The sequence below is a fragment of the Rhinoderma darwinii genome, chromosome 8 (assembly GCF_050947455.1).
Source record: "Rhinoderma darwinii isolate aRhiDar2 chromosome 8, aRhiDar2.hap1, whole genome shotgun sequence".
NCBI classification, from domain to species: Eukaryota; Metazoa; Chordata; class Amphibia; order Anura; family Rhinodermatidae; genus Rhinoderma; species Rhinoderma darwinii.
Genome location: NC_134694.1, coordinates 33168047 through 33188066, shown reverse-complemented (window position 1 = coordinate 33188066; position 20020 = coordinate 33168047). Strand labels below are relative to the sequence as shown.

The following is a 20020-nucleotide window of genomic DNA, read 5'->3' as shown; positions in this document are numbered from 1 at the left end:
GTAAGAAATATCTTTTATTCTGACTCAGCTTCAATCTTTATTATTGTATGCTTCACTACAGGACCACAGATTTCAGTTTTTGACTCTGTAAGGTGCTTTCTTCTGCTCTCATTGTCTTCTCCTTCTGGGTTTTATACTTTGCATAACCTGCTATGGAAGGAAAGTGACAAGTGCTTTGAGTGCATTTCTTTCTTAATAAAGTGTCAGCCCTTGATCTGACAAGTAGAATTTAGTTAGTGCTCCAGGAGTAACTATTACAACTCACAGACAAGAATATTGAATTTATTTGATAGCTTATAATAACTAAGTGAAAATGCACTTAAGGCTCTGATCACACTTGCGCTATGGTTTCCGTCTATAACGGAAACCACGACGCATATCAGCGTTGTCGCACGGCAGATACCAGCGGTGCCTGACAGACCCCAATGGCTTACAATGGGGTTCTTCAGGTTCCGTCAAGGTGTCCGTGACTTATGACGGGAAAAGTATCATACACTAATGAGAAAAAATAAAATAAAATATGTGACAAATAAACTGCATGTGTGGATACAGCCATATACTGTAGGGGTATTTGCATCTTATAATGTTATGGCATATCGCTCAGATACACCATGATATTATAACTGGTGGGGGTTTGAATTTGCTGTGGCTCCTTCAGTCTGAGGATCGGTGAGGTTCTGAGAGATGGATATACCTGGCTATATTCCATAATTCTTTATAATAGTGAGAAAATCCTTGTAATATTAACACTTTACTCAGAAAATCTCCAAAGGATAGAAAGAAAAGCGTTGTTGTCATGCCTTGTTATGTACTTTGAATAATATATATACATAGTTACATAGGTTGGAAGAAGGCACAGGTCCATCAAGTCCAACCTTTCAATAAATATACGAAATAATATATGTATGTTATATTTTATGAGAATAAATTACTTAACTGTATTCCTCCTCTTGATTAGATTATGCTTAAGGCTCTTTTACACGGGCCAATGATCGGGCATACGAGCGTTCACATCAATGCTCGTTCCCAATCATTACCCTGTGTAAACAGTGCAGCTATCAGCCGATGAACAAACAAAGCTTGTTCCTCGGCTGAATGTATAATTTATGCAGCATGAAATATTATCGTTGTCGGCAGCACATCTACCTGTGTAAACAGAGAGAGGTGCTGCCGATCCTTGTGAAAGCAGCAAACGAGCGTCGATCAGCGAGCTGTCTCATTGATCAGAGCTCGTTTTTACGGTCAATATTGGCCAATGTAAGGCTGGGTTCACACGACCTATTTTCAGACGTAAACGAGGCGTATTCCTCGTTTTACGTCTGAAAATAGGGCTACAATACGTCGGCAAACATCTGCCCATTCATTTGAATGGGTTTGCCGACGTACTGTGCAGACAACCTGTAATTTACGCGTCGTCATTTGACAGCTGTCAAACTACGACGCGTAAATTGACTGCCTCGGCAAAGAAGTGCAGGACACTTCTTTGCAACGTAATTTGAACCGTTCTTCATTGAAGTCAATGAAGAGCAGCTCAAGATTACAGGCGTCAAAGACGCCTCGCATAATACGAGGAGCTGCATTTACGTCTGAAACGACGCAGCTGTTTTCTCCTGAAAACAGTCTGTCTTTTCAGACGTAAAAGCCTCTCATCGTGTGCACATACCCTAAAACGACCTTCACAGTCTCTGTACTGTGTACAGTTCCTAGTATCTCCGCAAGCATTTGTGTGGGTTTCTGTGTAGGAAGAGCTTTGGAATTTGTGATACTTGTATTGTTTATCATCCACCGTGCTCCTTCTATATTTTTTCATACCGATTACATTTCCCAGTTTGGACAAGGAAGTCCACCACTTGATTACTCACAAAAAAGAGTAAAAACAGAAAGCACCTGCAGTCAAATATAAAAATGTCCTCACTCACTGGTATAATATAGAAGTCACAGAGGAGTTCCTTGACAATATAAAAGCATAGACCCCAGGAGAGTGAATTTATATAGGTCACAGAACTGCACTTTTCGCAAAATTGTGCAGTTTTGCCATGAGTTGTGGCAAAAAAACATTTGCATTTTGACTATGGCATATGAACCCAAACTGATGGTGTATTCAGAATCCAAAAAATGCATGCGGTTTTACCACAATTGGCTGCGGTTTTTAGAGGTAAAACACATTTATTTAACAAGCTTTTTATGTCGTTTCAGCCGCACCACAACCTCTATATGCACCCTAAGGCTATGTTCACACAACGCGGATTAGTGGTAGATTTTCCGCCTGGATTTGTGGACAGAAAATCCACAGCGTATTACAGTAGCATCAAAGTGGATAGAATTTGAACAAATCTCATCTACAAACTGAGGAAAAAATGTGCATAAATTGACATGTAGTGCAGATTATTAATTTCAATGTCAATTTATGCTGCAGAAGAATTGTATTTCTGTTGCAGAGATGATCCGAAAATCGATGCGAAAAAGTTGCAAATCTGCAGCAAAAATCACAAGTAAGATAAAAAAAAAGAAGACATTTCCTGCTAAAAAAATAAAAGTCCGGTTCTCCGTGCGGCTGGGCTTCGGGGACGACGTTTTATCTTATACAAATTTGCATAAACTGTGAACAAGGAGCCGTCACAATTGCATCGCCAGGGGAGGTGTATGGACTTTTCTTATTTTAAACAGGAAATACGTATTTTCTTTTATATTAGGGATGCGTCCTATGGCAATGCCAGCGAGCTAAGTATGGCGAGTCTGGCAAAAAATCTGCACTAAATTTGGTGCAGACTTTTGGGCAGGAACATACCCTAAGGACAGAATCACACATGCAGTTTTTGAAGCAGTTTTTTTTTTTTTAGCCAAACTCAGGAGTGGATTAAAAAGAGAGGAGACATATCAGTCTTTCTTTTATACTTTTTCATTCTTTACGGGGTAGTTCACACGGCGTTGATTTTTTTTCTCTGGCAGAAAAAAATCTGCCTCAAAATTCCAATTTTGTATGCTAGTGTTTTATTCCAGACTTTTTTCCAGCCATATGAATCTAATGCAAAAGCCATGCAAAAAAAAAGAAGCTCCAAACGAGTGCCGCAGGTTTTTTCTGCCTCCCGTTCATTTCAATGGGAAGTAAGAGGAGGCAACCACTCAAAGAAAGATGCCGATTTTTTTTTGTCAGCGAGCGGCCAACAGCCGACTAGCAAAAAGAACCTACCCTGCCTCCCATTGAAATCAATGGGGGGGGGGGGCAATTTGGGGCGCTTATTCCGACACAGTTTCCACATCAAAATCAGTGACCAAAAAAAACCACTGTGAACTGATCCTTATGGATCCACTCCTAAGGCTTCCGTTACACAAACATTTTTTTAGCGTTTCAAAATGCATGTAAAAATGCCATGTTTTTCAAATAATGTTTTTTTTATTTGGTGCATGGATTTTTTTTGGGTGTTTTTTAAGTTCTACTTAGAAGCATATGGAAAAAAAAAAGTCCAAAAAAACCCCATACCTAAAAGCATGCTGCATTTTGAAAAAAAAGCCACTGACCCCCAAAAGGCAACAAAAATGCTACAATCCAAAGCTCGGTGTATAGAGGGTTTCTCATATTTTACCTTAGACTAAGGGGGGATTTACATGAGCGTGTGCGTTTTGCGCACCCAAAAAACGTGGCGTTTTGTGCGCGCAAAAGGCACTTAACAGCTCCGTGTGTCATCACCATATGATGCGCGGCTGCGTGATTTTCGCGCAGCCGCCGTCATTATGACACTCTGTTTGTAAACAGAAAAGCACGTGGTGCTTTTCTGTTTTCATTCATACTTTCGACTGCTGTTGCGCGAATCACGCGCGTCCCACGGAAGTGCTTCCGTGCGGTGCGCGTGATTTTCACGCACCCATTGACTTCAATGTGTGTGTGATGCGCGAACAGCGCAGAAATATAGGACATGTCATGCGTTTCACGGACTGTCTGCACGGCCCCATAGGCTAACATAGGTCCGTGCGTATTACACATTCGTGCAAATCCGCCCTAAGGTAAAGTTTGGCAGCAGCGTTTTAGTAGAGTACAGCGACGTGTATGGCAGTCTGGAAGAAAGAGGGAGAACTTCATGTCAGTGAAACAAGAGAAGGGACTTTCTGCAAAAGAAATCTACACGCCCCTGTTAAAATGCCAGTTTTTGTCATGTTACAAAGTCAGTACAAGATGAATAATTTCAGAACTTTTTCCACCTTTAGGCCTGATTTACACGAGCGTGTGCGTTTTGCGCACGCAAAAAACGTGGCGTTTTGCGTGCGCAAAAGGCACTTAACAGCTCCGTGTGTCATCAGTGTATGATGCGCGGCTGCGAGATTTTCTCGCAGCCGACATCATTATGACACTCCGTTTGGATGTTTGTAAATAGAAAAGCACGTGGTGCTTTTCTGTTTACATTCAGAGTTTGACAGCTATAGCGCGATTCACGCAGTTCGCACGGAAGTGCTTCCGTGCGACATGCGTGGTTTTCACACACCCATTGACTTCAATGGGTGCGTGATGCGTGAAAAACGGCGAAATATAGAACATGTCGTGAGCTTTACGCAGCGGACTCACGCTGCGCAAAACTCACGCACTGTCTGCACTGCCCCATAGTCTAATATAGGTGCGTACGACACGCGTGAAAAGCACGCGCGTATATTACGCTCGTGTAAATGATGTCTTAATGTGGCCTGTAATCTGTACAAATCCATTGAAAAACAAACTGAAATCATTTAGAGTGGTAAATAAAAAGAACAAAACTACAATAATGTGGTTGCATAAGGGCACATTCAGACGTGGCGGAATTGCTGTGGAATTCCGCTGTGGACAGTCCGCAGTGGAATTCTCCAGCGGACGTTTTTTACATTTGTTTCAATACGTTTTTAGGCAAGTTAGTTCAGACGTTGCGGAAAACTCCGCTGCGCACCATAGGCTGTGGTGTGGAATTTTCCCTCCGCAGCATGCACTGTCGGTTGCGGAGAAGAAGCGGAATTTCACTGCGGATTTCAGCCTTTGCAATGCAAAAACTGAAATCTGTGGCAAGTCCGCTGTCTTTTCTGCAACGTCTGAATTACCTGTCAAATATGCAAATGTTGGTGCAGATTCGTTGCGTAAATGCCCCAACTCTGCCCTAAGTGTGAACACCCTCTCATAATTGGGGATGTGGTTGTGTTCAGTATTAGCCAAACACATTGTAACTCATGTTAAATAGTAGTCAGTACACAGCTGCAATTATTTAAAGTGATTCTGAGTAACCCCATATAAAGTTCAGCTGTTCTATTAGGATTTTCTGACATTTTCTTTGTTGCATGTGACAGCAAAAGCCATGGTCCGTAAAGACCTTACAACACATCAAAGGTATATGATTGTTAAAAGGCATCAGTCAGGAGAAGGGTAGCAAAGAATTTCCAAGGCATTAGATATACCATGGAACACAGTGAAGATGGTCATCGAGAAGTGGATTACATTTGGCACAACAGCGACATTACCGAGTACTGGGCGTCCTCAAAACTTGACGAAAATTGGTCCGGGAGGCTACGAAGAGGTCTACAGCAACATTAAAGGAGCTTCAGGACATTCTGGCAGGTACTGGTTGTGTAGTGCATCTGACAACAATCCCCCGTATTCTTCATATGTCTGGGCTGTGGGGTAGGGTGGCAAGACGGAAGCCTATTCTAACAAAGAAAAACATCCAAGCTATGTTTTGCAAGACCTACATCAAGTCTGCCAAAAGCATGTTGGAAAACGTGTTATGGTCTGATGAGACCAAGGTTGAACTTTTTAGCCATAATACCAAAAGGTATGTTTGTTGCAAAGCCAACACTGCACATCACCAAAAGAACACCATGCCCACAGTGAAGCATGGTGGAGGCAGCATTGTGCTTTGGGCCTGTTTTTCTGCAGCTGCAACTGGGGCTTTAGTCAAGGTGGAGGGAATTATGAACAGTTCCATATATCAGTCAATATTGGCACAAAACCTGCAGGCCTCTGCTAAAAAGCTGAAGATGAAGAGGAATTTTACTTTTCAGCACGACAACGACCCAAAGCATACCTCCAAATCAACAAAAAATGGCTTCACCAGAAGAAGATCAACGTTTTGGAATGGCCCAGCCAGAGCCCAGACTTGAATCCCATTGAAAATCCATGGGGTGACCTGAAAAGGGCTGTACACAAGAGATGCCCTCGCAATCTGACAGCTATGGAGCACTTTTGCAAGGAGGAGTGGGCAACAATTGCCAAGTCAAGATGTGCCATGCTGATCGACTTCTACCCAAAAAGACAATGCTGTCTTAAAGTCAAAAGATAATTCAACAAAGTATTAGTTTAAGGGTGTGCATATTTATGCAACCACATTATTTTTATTTTTCCACCATAAAAGATTTCAGTTTGTTTTTCATTGGAATTGTACAGATTATAGTTGACGTTAAGGCCCTGTTCACACTGAGTTTTTTTGACACGTTCTTAAAACGCGTCGGAAAACGTGCCAAAAAACGTCAGAAAACGCCTCCCATTGATTTCAATGGGAGGCGGAGGCGTTTTTTTCCCACGAGTGGTGAAACCGGCTTGCAGGAAAAAGAAGCGACATGCTCTATCTTCAGGTGTTTACGACTCTGACCTCCCATTGACATCAATATGAAGCAGAGAGAGTGTTTTTCGCTGCGTTTTTGCCCACGGCACTCAATGGCAAAAAACTCCATGTGAACATACCCTAAGGGTATGTTCACACTGCTTATTTTCGGCCGAAAAATCTGAAGCAGAACACCTCCAAACATCTGCCCAATGATTTCAATGGGGAAAATGGTTTTCTGTTCCAACGGGGTGATTTTTTTACGCGGCCTTTTTGAAAAACTGACAAGTAAAAAAAAAAAACGCCAGCCAAAAAGAAGTGCATGTCATTTCTTGAGCCGTTTTTGGAGCAGTTTTTCATTGACGCTGTTTTTCCCAATGAAATCAATGGGCAGATGTCTGGAGGCGTTCTGCTTCCAATTTTTCGCCCGTTTATGGCATGAAAAACTGCCGAAAATAAGCCGTGTGAACATGCCCTTAAGGTGGAAAAAGTTCTGAAATTATTCATCTTGGACTGATTTTGTAACATTTTAACAGGGGTGTGTATACTTTTTTTTATATCCACTGTATACGTTGGGAGAATCTCCTGGATAAACCCTGAGGCTGGAAACAGAGTTTTTGTTGCAGATTTTGATGCAGTTTATTGAGCCAAAGACAAAAGTGGATTTAAAAGAAATGAGACATATAAAGGAAGAACTTATACTCGTTGTTCCTCCTGAATCCACTTCTGGCTGTGGCTAAAAAAAAACTGCATCAAAATCTGCAACATGTGTTTCCAGCCTAAGGCTATGTTCACATGTATTGTAATTGTTGATTTTCTAAACTGGATTGCGGGCAGAAAATTTGCAGCGAATTACAGTAGCAGCAAAGTGGATGAGATTTTAAAAATGTTGTCCACACACTGCAGAAAATTTCCATTCATAAATTAACCTGCAGTTCGGATTGATGTCAATTTATGCTGCGGAATGGTTGTATATTTGTTGCAGGCTTTCCCTATTGAGTTCAATGGGGAAGTGAAATAACACAATAGCAAGTGTTGCCGTTTTTGCTGAAGAAAAACTGCAAATTCGCATAAAAAATGGCAAGTAAAATAAATAAAATAGTAAAGTAAAAAAAAAATGTCCATTCTCCCCTTGCATTCCCAAAGCGACATCTTACTACTCCCCTGTCTGGTGTCCATGCTGCCAGCCTCCTGGAATGATGCTTCATTCCATGTGACCTCTGCAACCAATCACAGGCTGCAACAGTCACATGGGAGAAAACGTAATCTCAGGAGGCCGGCAGCACAGACACAAGCCCTGGGAGGAGTGACACGTCACTATGGTAGACCAGGGGAAGGAAAGTATTGACTTTTTAAAAAAATCTCCCCATCTGGTGTCCGCAGCGGCAAATCCGTCCGAAAGTCTGCACCAAATCAAACACAATTTGGTGCAGACAGCTGGCTAGAATTCCCTGCAATATCTGCGATTTGCTGCAGAGTTTTCCGCAGGAAATCGGACCTGTGTGAACAAACCCTTAGACTACATGCACATGTTGTGGAATTTGATGCAGAAAATCTGCGTCAAAACTGAAGATAAACACAGGTAAGGCCTCATACACACGAAATATATATTTTCCTCCCGTAAATACGGGTCCTTGGTCACCCGTATTGCACCAGTATTTACGGGCACGTTTTCGCTGCAAAATTGCACTGCAGTTTTCGGCAGCCCTTCTCTCTATCAGTGCAGGATAGAGAGAAGGGACAGCCCTTTCCGTAATAAAAGTAAAAGAAATTCATACTTACTTGGCCGTTGCCTTGGTGACGCGTCCCTCTCTTGACATCCAGTCCGACCTCCCTGGATGATGCGGCAGTCCATGTGACCGCTGCAGCCAGTGATTGGCCTGTGATTGGCTGCAGCGGTCACATGGGCTGTAAGGTCATCCCAGGAGGCCGGACTGGAGGAAGAAGCAGGGAGTTCTGGGTAAGTATGAACGTCTTTTTTATTTATTTTTTATTTTTACAGCTTTATCTATATTGTGATCGGTAGCCACTGTCCAGGGTGTTGAAACAGTTACTGCCGATCGTTTAACTCTTTCAGCAGGTAAAAGTAAAAGAAATTCATACTTACCCGGCCGTTGTCTTGGTGACGCGTCCATCTTTCAACATCCAGCCCGACCTCCCTGGATGACGCGGCAGTCCATGTGACAGCTGCAGCCTGTGATTGGCTGCAGCGGTCACATGGGCTGAAACGTCATCCTGGGAGGCTGAACTGGAGGAAGAAGCAGGGAGTTCTGGGTAAGTATGAACTAATTTTTTTACAGGTTGATCTAAATTGTGATCTCGAAGTCACTGTCCAGGTTGCTGAAACAGTTACTGCCGATCGTTTAACTCTTTCAGCACCCTGGACAGTGACTATCCCCTGACGTCACCTAGCAACGCTCCCGTAATTACGGGTGCACACACGTAGTCACCCATAATTACGGAAGCCCCATAGACTTCTATGAGCCTGCCCGTGCCGTAATTACGGCTTGAAATAGGACATGTTCTATATTTTCCAACGGCAAGGGCACCTTCCCGTAAGCATACGGGGAGGTACCCGTGGCCAATAGAAGTCTATGGGCCCGTAATTACGGGCCGTAATTACGGGCGTTTTTACGTTTGTGTGCATGGGGCCTTACTCTGCAGATTAAATACCCAATTGATAGTGAATGTGTTGATGCATTTTTAGATGCAGATTTTACATTCAAGGCCACATGTACACGTTGCGTATTTTACTGCGGAAAATACGCACCAAGACCGCAGCAATACCCAGGAAATTCACATGGAGATAACGCACCTAATCGTTTTTCGGTGCGGATTTTACGTTTTGATACGTTTTTTGGCGCATTTTCATGCTGCGGGTTTTGGTGCAATTTTCCTCTGCACCAGGCAGAATTTGCAATCGGAAACGCAAGATAAATTGACATGCTGTAGATTTTAAAATCCACACCACAGGTCAATTTGTGCGGAAAAATACTGCAGCGCATACATTTCCATGAATGTCATTGAATATGCTGGTACTGTATTACGCTGTGGTTTTGCAGCACGAAAATACGCATCATGTGCATTGACCCTTAATGTGTAAACAGGTGCAGATTATATGCTGCGGTTATTTTGTTGCATTTTTTTATTTTTATAGAAACTTGTCAATACAAATCGGAGATGGAAACACAAGATAAGTTGATATGCTGCAGATTTAGAAATCCGCACTGCAGGTTAATTTACTAATGGAAAAATTCTGCAACATGTAGATGAGATTAATTGAGATCTGCTTTCCTTTGCTGGTACCGTATTTTGAAGCGGATGTGCTGCAGGAAATACACATCATCTGCATATGGCCTGAAAGTGTTTCCCACTCTGCTCTACCTGGTCAATCCATATGAATAGCCAACATGTAAGGGCTTATTCAGACGAACGTGATATACGTCCGTGCAATGCGCGTGATTTTCACGCGCCTCGCACGGACCTATATTAGTTTATGGGGCCGTGCAGACAGTCCATTATTTTTACGCAGCGTGAGTCTGCTGCGTAAAACTCACGACATGTCCTATATTTGTGCGTTTTTCACGCATCTCGCACCCATTGAAGTCAATGGGTGCGTGAAAATCACGCGCACCACACGGAAGCACTTCCGTGGGACGCGCGTGATTCGCGCAACAGCAGTCAAAAGTATGAATGTAAACAGAAAAGCACCACGTGCTTTTCTGTTTACAAACATAGTGTCATAATGATGGCAGCTGCGTGAAAAGCAGGCAGCCGCGCACCATATGATCATGACACATGGAGCTGTTAAGTGCCTTTAGCGCACGCAAAACGCCGCGTTTTTTGTGTGCGCAAAACGCACACGCTCGTGTGAATCCGGACTAATACTGCATTTTCCCTGCAACCGAGGATCAGATGAACTCTAAGGGTATGTTCACACGTAGTCAACAAAAACGTCTGAAAATCCAGAGCTGTTTTCAAGGGAAAACAGACCCTGCTTTTCAGACGTTTTTTTACCAACTCGCATTTTTCACGGCGTTTTTCGCACCGTTTTCGCGGCGTTTTTTACGTCCGTTTTTGGAGCTGTTTTCATTGGAGTCTATGAGAAAACAGCTCCAAAAACGTCCAAAGAAGTGTCCTGCACTTCTTTTGACGAGGCTGTATTTTTACGCGTCGTCGTTTGACAGCTGTCAAACGACGACGCGTAAATAACAGGTCGTCTGCACAGTACGTCGGCAAACCCATTCAAATGAATGGGCAGATGTTTGCCGACGTATTGTAGCCGTATTTTCAGACGTAAAACGAGGCATAATACGCCTCGTATACGTCTGAAATTTGGCCGTGTGAACATACCCTGATGGTGCCCAACCTTGATGTTCAACTGTCTAATGGGCAATCATCCATTTAATAGTCATAACTAGCATTCTTATCATACTAATATATATAAGTCAATCCGTGTTTACCGATGACTCACTTCTCCTCTCATTGGCTACAGCGGTCACCTGGTGGTCAGCTAATCAGTGGCAGGTTGAAGCAGACCTATATAGATGTATACATGCAAACTGTAACTGCGGAGGCACCACTTCTCAGCCCTCTTCATCTTCTTGCATGGGCTGTCACCAGCATTTTAACCACAAAACCCACAGCACCCTGTTTGTTGCCCATAACAACCAATCACAGCACAGCTTCTATCTTACCAGAGCAGTTTAATTAAAGGAAAGCTGAGCTCTGAGTGGTTGCTATGAGCATGACAACATCACCTAGAGACAGACAGCAATGTAATACAAGTACATACACAATGAATGAGCTGTTCAATAATAACAATTCATATTCAGTTATCCACTGGATATCATGTAACCCTGTTAGCTGAATGGCAGAGGTCACACGGGTGGGTGGGATATTTGGGTGTGGGGGGTGAAGGCACTGCAGAGACAACTTTATTCTGTAAACAATGCAATGTCCAAAAAAGCAGTTAACCCCTTAAAGACCAGGTCAATTTGAGTTTTTTCATATTAGTTTTTTCCCACCCCGCCTTCTAAAATATCTTTTTTATTTCTTCGTCGACATAGCCATATGAGGGCTTGTTTTTCATGACACCATTATTGTACCGCATAATGTACTGGGAAGCTGAAAAAAATTATTTGTGGGGTGAAATGGACAAAAAAACAGCGATTATGCAATTTTTTGGGGGTTTTGTTTTTGTGGCATCCATCAGGCGGTAAAAACGACATATTCACCTTATTCTACAGGTTGATACGATTACGGCGACACCAAATTTATGTTTTGTGTTATGCTTGACAACTATTAACCCCTTCCCTCTTTAGCCACTTTTGACCTTCCTGACAGAGCCTCATTTTTCAAATCTGACATGTGTCACTTTATGTGGTAATAACTCCGGAATGCTTTCACTTATCCAAGCGATTCTGAGATTGTTTTCTCGTGACACATTGGACTTTATGTTACTGGCAAAATTTGCTCGATATGTTCAGTATTTAATTGTGAAAAACACCAAAAATTAGCGAAAAATTGCAAAAATTAGCATTTTTCTCAATTTAAATGTATCTGCTTGTAAGACAGGCAGTTATACCACACAAAATTGTTGCTAATTAACATCACCCATATGCCTACTTTAGATTGGCATCGTTTTTTGAACATCCTTTTATTTTTCTATGACCTCACAAGGCTTAGAACTTTAGCAGCAATCTCTCATATTTTCAAGAAAATTTCAAAAGGCTATTTTTACAGGGGCCAGTTCAGTTGTGAAGTGGTTTTGAGGGCCTTATATATTAGAAACACCCAAAAAGTCACCCCATTTTAAAAACTTCACCCCTCAAAGTATTCAAAACAGCATTTAGAAAATGTCTTAACCCTTTACACATTTCACAGGAATTAAAGCAAAGTAGAGGTGAAATTTACAAATTTCATATTTTTCTGCAAAAATAAATTTTTCATACAATTTTTTTTATAACACAGAAGGTTTTACCAGAGAAATGCAACTCAATATTTGTTGCACAGTTTCTGCAGTTTTAGGAAATATCCCACATGTGGCCGTAGCGTGTTACTGGAATGAAGCACCGGCCTCAGAAGCAAAGGAGCACCTGGTGGATTTTGGGGCCTTATTTTTGTTAGAATATATTTTAGGCACCATGTCAGGTTTGAAGGGCTCTTGCAGTGACAAAACAGTAAAAATCCCCCAAAAGTGACCCCATCTGGGAAACTAGACACCTCAAGGAAATTATCTAGGGGTGTAGTGAGCATTTTGACCGCACAGGTTTTTTACAGAAATTATTGGAAGTAGGCCGTGAAAATTAAAATCAACATTTCTTCAAAGAAAATGTAGGTTTAGCGATTTTTTTTTCTCATTTCCACAAGGACTAAAGGAGAAAAAGCACCGCAAAATTTGTAAAGCAATTTCTCCCGAGTAAAACAATACCTCACATGTGGTAATAAACGGTTGTTTGGAGACACGGCGTGGCTGAGAAGGGAAAGAGCGCTATTTGGCTTTTTGAGTTCACATTTAGCAGGAATGGTTTGCGGAGGCCATGTCACATTTACAAAGCCCCTGAGGGGATAAAACAGTGGAAACCCCCAACAAGTGACCCCATTTTCGAAACTATACCCCTTGAGGAAATTATCTAGGGGTATAGTGAGCACTTTGACACCACAGGTTTTTTGCAGAAATTTTTGCAAGTAGGCTGTGAAAATGAAAATCTACATTTTTTCAAATAAAATGTAGGTTTAGCTAATTTTTTTTCATTTCCACAAGGACTGAAGGAGAAAAAGCACCGCAAAATTTGTAAAGCAATTTCTCCCGAGTAAAACAATACCCCACATGTGGTAATAAATGGTTGTTTGGAGACACGGCGTGGCTGAGAAGGGAAAGAGCGCTATTTGGCTTTTGGAGTTCACATTTAGCAGGAATGGTTTGAGAGGCCATGTCACATTTACAAAGCCCCTGAGGGGACAAAACAGTGTAAACCCCCCACAAGTGACCCCATTTTGGAGATTACACCCATTGAGGAAATTATCTAGGGGTATAGTGAGCGATTTGACCCCACAGTTTTTTTGCAGAAATTATTGGAAGTAGGCCCTGAAAATAATAATCTACATTTTTTCAAAAAAAATTTAGGTTTAGCTAATTTTTTCTCATTTCCAGAAGGACTGAAGGAGAAAAAGCACCACAAAATTTGTAAGGGCATGACCACACATGGCGGAATTCCTCCGCAACTGTCCGCATCAATGCCGCACAGAATCTGCGTTGCAGATTCTGCAGCGGATCTGCACAAAATGTGCAGAAAATTGATGCGGACTGGCCGCTGCGGACTGCAGGAAAAGTGATTCTCTTCTCCCTATTCAGTGCAGGATAGAGAGAAGGGACAGCACTTTCCCTAGTGAAAGTAAAAGAATTTCATACTTACCGGCCGTTGTCTTGGTGACGCGTCCCTCTTTCGGCATCCAGCCCGACCTCCCTGGATGACGCGCCAGTCCATGTGACCGCTGCAGCCTGTGCTTTGCCTGTGATTGGCTGCAGCCGTCACTTACACTGAAACGTCATCCTGGGAGGCCGGACTGGAGACAGACGCAGGGAGTTCTCGGTAAGTATGAACTTATATGTTTTTTTACAGATACATGTATATTGGGATCGGTAGTCACTGTCCCGGGTGCAGAAACAGTTACTGCCGATCGCTTAACTCTTTCAGCACCCTGGACAGTGACTATTTACAGACGTCTCCTAGCAACGCTCCCGTCATTACGGGAGCCCCATTGACTTCCTCAGTCTGGCTGTAGACCTAGAAATACATAGGTCCAGCCAGAATGAAGAAATGTCAAGTTAAAAAAGCAAGACGTATCCGCAGCACACATGACATGTGCATGACAGCTGCGGACTTCATTGCGGAACTTTGAATCTCCATTGAAGTCAATGGAGAAATTCCGCCATGAGTCCGCCACTGCTCCGCAACAGACAGAGCATGCTGCGGACACCAAATTCCGCTCCGCAGCCTATGCTCCGCAGCGGAATTGTACGCATCGTGTAAACGAACACTGCTAATTTAAAGTGAAAGTCAATGGAGAAACGGCTCCGCTGCGGATTAACGCTGCGGAGTGTCCGCAGCGGAATTTAAGTGAAATTCCGCTATGTGTGAACCCGCCCTAAAGCAATTTCTCCCGAGTAAAACAATACCCCACATATGGTAATAAACGGCTGTTTGGACACACGGCAGGGCTTAGAAGGGAAAGAGCACTATTTGGCTTTTTGAGATCACATTTAGCAGGAATGATTTGCGGAGGCCAGGTCACATTTGCAAAGCCCCTGAGGGGACAAAACAATGAAAACGCCCAAAAAGGGACTCCATTTAGGAAACTACACCTCTTGAGGAATTCATCTAGGGGTGTAGTGAGCATTTTGACCCAACAGATGTTTCATAGAATTTATTAGAATTAGGCAGTGAAAATAAAAACAATCCTTTTTCTTCAATAAGACGTAGCTTTAGCGCAAATGTTTTCATTTTCTCAACAAATAAAGGAAAAAAAGAACCCAACATTTGTAAAGCAATTTCTCCCGAGTACGGCAATACCCCATATGTGGTCATAAACTGCTGTTTGGGCAAACGGCAGGGCTCAGAAGGGAAGGACCGCCATTTGGAGTGCAGATGTTGCTGGATTGGTTTTTGGGCGCCTGTGGGCCCAAAACAGTGGAAACCCCCCAGAAGTGACCCCATTTTGGAAACTACACCCCTCAATGCATTTACCAAGGGGTGTAGTAAGCATTTTAACCCTGCAGGTGTTTTGTAGAAATTAGTGTTCACTCGATGTTGCAGAGTGAAAATGGGATTTTTTTCCATAGATATGCCAATATGTGGTGCCCGGCTTGTGCCACCATAACAAGACAGCTCTCTAATTATTATGCGGTGTTTCCCGGTTTTAGAAACACCCTACATGTGGCCCTAATCTTTTGTCTGGACATATGACAGGGCTCAGAAGTGAAGAGTACCATGCGGAGTGGAGGCCTAATTTGGCGATTTACAAAGTATTGGTTCACAACTGCAGAGGCTCAGATGTGAAATAATAAAAAGAAACCCCTGATAAGTGACCCCCACTATGGAAACTGCACCCCTCAAGGCATTTATTAAGGGGTGTAGTGAGCATTTTCACTCCACAGGTCTTTTCCATAAATGAATGCGCTGCGGATGGTGCAAATTAAAAATTTTATATTTTTCCCTAGATATGCCATTCAGTGGCAAATATGTCATGCCCAGCTTATGACGCTGGAGACACACACCCCAAAAATTGTTAAAAGGGTTCTCCCGGGTATGACGATGCCATATATGTTGAAGGAAACTGCTGTTTGGGGACGCTGTAGGGTTCAGAGCCGAGGGAGCACCATTTGGCTTTTGGAGAGCGGATTTTGCTTGGTACTATATTTGTTTGAGTATTGCTGGTGTTTTATAATGTGGGGGTACATGTAAGCGGGGCGGAGTATATAAGGGGCATAGTCAGGTGGTATAAAAAAAATATAATCCATAGATGTGTGTTACGCTGTGAAGCAATCCTTTCCGCACAGGCCAGTGTCGCACTGATAAATGGTGTCATTTCTTATCCCCCTTTTGGTCCACACTCCACACCTTTGCAGTTTGGGGAATTTTGCTGGGAAAGTGTTGTCCTGGTATAATACGGGCACCGTCGCTTCCAGCGGATATGTTTGGGCTCTCCCCTTCCTGGTTCCCTAATTTTAGGTCCTTGATAAATCGCCTCTTGAAACAGAAGAAATGTTCCCCTCGGGCACAACTGCATATTTTTTTATTTCCTGACTTATTGGAGCCATAACTAATTTTATTTTTCATAGACGTAGCGGTATGAGAGCTGGTTTCTTGCGCGACGAGCTGTAGTTATTATTGGTACCATTTTGGGGTACATGTGACTTTTTGATCACCTTTTATCCTATTTTTTGGGATGCCAGGTAAACAAAAAAACGCAATTCTGGCACAGCTTTTTTCGTTTTTTTTTTATACAGCGTTCACCATGCGTTATAAATTACATGTTAACTTTATTCTGCGGGTCAGTACGATTCCGGCGATACCTAATTTATAGCACTTTTTTATGTTTTACAACTTTTTGCACAATAAAATTACTTTTGTAAAAAGAATGTATTTTTTCTGTCGCCAAGTTGTGAGAACCATAACTTTTTAATTTTTTTGTCGACGGAGGTGTATGAGGGCTTGTTTTTTGCGGGACGAGCTATAGTTTTTATAGGTACCATTTTTGGATACGTGCAACTTTTTGATCACTTTTTATTCTAATATTTGTAGGGCAAAGTGACCAAAAAACAGAAACTCTGGTAAAGTTTTTTACGTTTTTTTTTTTACGTTGTTCACCGCGTGCAATAAATAATATAATATTTTGATACCTCAGGTCGTTACGGTTGTGGCGATACCAAATACATATGGTTTATTATTATTTTTCAATAATAAAGGACTTGATAAGAGTAAAAGGGGGATTGTGTTTTATTTGATTACTTGAAACTTTTATTGTTTTCAAACTTTTATTTTTTGCACTTTTTTTTACACTTTTTTATACTTTTTTTTACACTTTTCTTCAAGTCCCACTTGGGGACTTGAAGGTCCAACGGTCAGATATTTTTTTTTTCTAATACATTGCACTACCTATGTAGTGCAATGTATTAGATCTGTCAGTCATTCACTGACAGCAAGCCGATTAGGCTTCGCCTCCCGGCGGGGCCTAAATCGGCTTCCGTAATGGCAGAGCAGGAGACCATTGTGTCTCCTGTTGCCATAACAGCAGTCGCCAGTCCCGATTGCCTCTCAGGGCTGGCGATCTGCTAGTAACCGCTACGATGCAGCAATCGCTTTCGATTGCTGCATCGAAGGGGTTAATGGCAGGGATCGGAGCTAGCTCCGGTTCCTGCCGTTACAGGTGGATGTCAGCTGTACAGTACAGCTGACTTCCACCGCTGATGACGCCGGATCAGCTCCTGACCCGGCGCCATCTTGCCGGCAGCTACGGAAGCCGATCAGGCTCCGCCGCAGGGCGGATCTTGACCGGCTTCGGTGCTAGGCAGACCGGGAGGCCAGTATTAGGCCTCCGGTTGCCATTGCAGACACCGGTACCCCGGCTATTTCATTGCTGGGGCTCCGATGAGCTGCAAACACCTTAAGTGCAGCGATCGCGTTTGAGCGCTGCACTTAAGGGGTTAATGGCGGGGATCGAAGCTAATTTTAGTCGGATGTCAGCTGTAAGATACAGCTGAGATCCGACGATGATGGCACCGACTCTGAGCCGGTGCCAAACATTTGACGTAAATGTACGGCATTTTGCGGGAAGTCAATGCTTTCCATGACGTACATTTACGTCAAATGTCGGGAAGGGGTTAAAAAATAAAGCAAAATGTTTTGTCGCCATGTTCTGAGAGCCATAACTTTTTTACTTTTCGATAAATTTAGTGGTGCGAGGACTTAAATTTTGCGGGGCGAGCTGCAGTTTTCACCGATACCATTTTGGGGTACATGCAACCTTTTGATCACTTTTTATTCCATTTTTTTTGAGAGCTAAGGTGACCAAAATACAGAAATTTGCGTGATGCGGCGATACCAGTTATGTTACAATTTTTTTTACATTTTTTTTTCACATTGCTTTAGGGAAAAATGGGAAAAGGGTTTTCTTTAACTTTTAATATTATTTTTTTTTGGAACATTTTAAAAAACTTTAACTGTTTCTTTTACTTTTTTTATTAGTCCCTCTAAGAGACTTGAACCAGCGATCGTTGGATCGCTTGCATGATATACTGTTATACTAATGTATTGCTCCTTTGAAGCCCTGCCAGAGGCATTTGAGGCGTTAAATGGGCGGAATCAAAGTGATCCTTGATACCGCCCGTTGCAAAGAGGTGTTGGAGGTGTATAACACAGCCGTCACCCGCTGAGTATGGAGCGCGCTCAGCCCGTGATCCCGCTCCATACTTCCCCTTAACTGCTACCACGTACTAGTACGTGACATGTCGTTAAGGAGTTAACAGCAGAAGAACAAGCAGATGCTAAACGCAGCAAAGAAATGTTGAGCTGCAGCGTTTGTGTGATCGTCAAAATGAAATGACACTACAACAAATTTAAGCTGAATCTCAGCGCATGTGTAATGTGAATATTGCAGAAGCACAAAACATGACCCCCGAAAAAAAGAGCATGTCTCAGCAATCAAAACACACAGACAACTCCGATACAGACAAGAGCGGCCTCAAGAAACAATTTGAAGGTGTCAAAACCGCAATAAGGCTGAGTTCACACGGGACGGATATGCTGCGTAAAAGCACGCAGCGTATCCATCCTGCATGCCGCAGGAAATTCCGGGTGAAAAATTGCACAAAACTGTGGTGCAGCTTTTCGCCTGGAATGTGAGCTGTGTAAAAATGCAGCACTAGCAGACCGGCATCCTGGGATGACTTTTCATCCCATGTGACCACCACTACAGCCTGTGATTGGCTGCAGCGGTCACATGGGATGAATAGTCATCCCAGGGGGCCGCGCTGGAGGGAGGAACACAAACTTCTGGGTAAGTATCAGGCTTTTTTTTTTTCTGAGTTGCGTTTTTTGCTGCAGGATCGCTGCGAAACCGCCGCAAAGACCGCAACAACTACGATTTGGTTGTGGAATTTAGCTCCCCATTGAATTCAATGGTGAATTCCCGCAACAAATAAGTAGCGTTTACACAAACACAATTGACATGCTGCGGAATACATTTCCGCAGCACAGGTGAATTTCTGAGCATTTTTTCAGCTCCGTTTTTACGCAGCATGCGGATGAGATTTGTTCAATCTCATCCACTTTGCTGTTAGGGTATGTTCACACGGCCTATTTACGGACGTAAGTCGGGCGTTTTTGCCCCGAATTACGTCTGAAAATAGCGCCTCAATAGCGCTGACAAACATCTGCCCATTGAAAGCAATGGGCAGACGTTTGTCTGTTCACACGAGGCGTATATTACGCGCCGCTGTCAAATGACGGCGCGTAATAAAGACGCCCGCGTAGAAGAAGTGACCTGTCACTTCTTTGGCCGTAATTGGAGCCGCTATTCATTGACTCCAATGAATAGCAGCGCTAATTACGGCCGTAATTGACGCGGCGTTCAAGCGCCTGCACATGCCGGTACGGCTGAAATTACGGGGATGTTTTCAGGCTGAAACATCCCCGTAATTTCAGCCGTTACGGACCCCCGCCGTGTGAACATACCCTTACTGTATTCTGCTGCGTTTTTTCCGTCCGCAATTCCAGACGGAAAAAACGCAGCAATTCCGCAACGTGTGAACAAGCCCTAAAAGAGATGTTTGAGCTCACCGAACTATACAACATGCTACACGCTATAAGGGCTGAAACGACACATGATAAAAATGCTATTGCAAGACATTCATGTGGCACTCTTAACCAAATTTGTGAATTTTGTAATGTTAAACACTTTCCAGG

General features: G+C 42.9%; 1 protein-coding gene across 4 annotated transcripts in view; it reads right to left on the bottom strand.

Annotated features, from left to right (window-relative positions):
* The window catches only part of DRP2 (dystrophin related protein 2), a 311219-nt gene that overhangs the window by 275047 nt on the left and 16152 nt on the right, over positions 1-20020 (bottom strand). Inside the window, exon 1 of one of the 4 annotated variants that reach the window (XM_075835578.1) lies at positions 11015-11170. The exons of the other annotated variants lie outside the window; for them this stretch is intronic. The gene's annotated coding sequence lies outside the window, so the exon portion shown is untranslated. Of the gene's footprint in view, positions 1-11014; positions 11171-20020 lie in introns of those variants that run through there. 4 annotated transcript variants of the gene reach the window in all.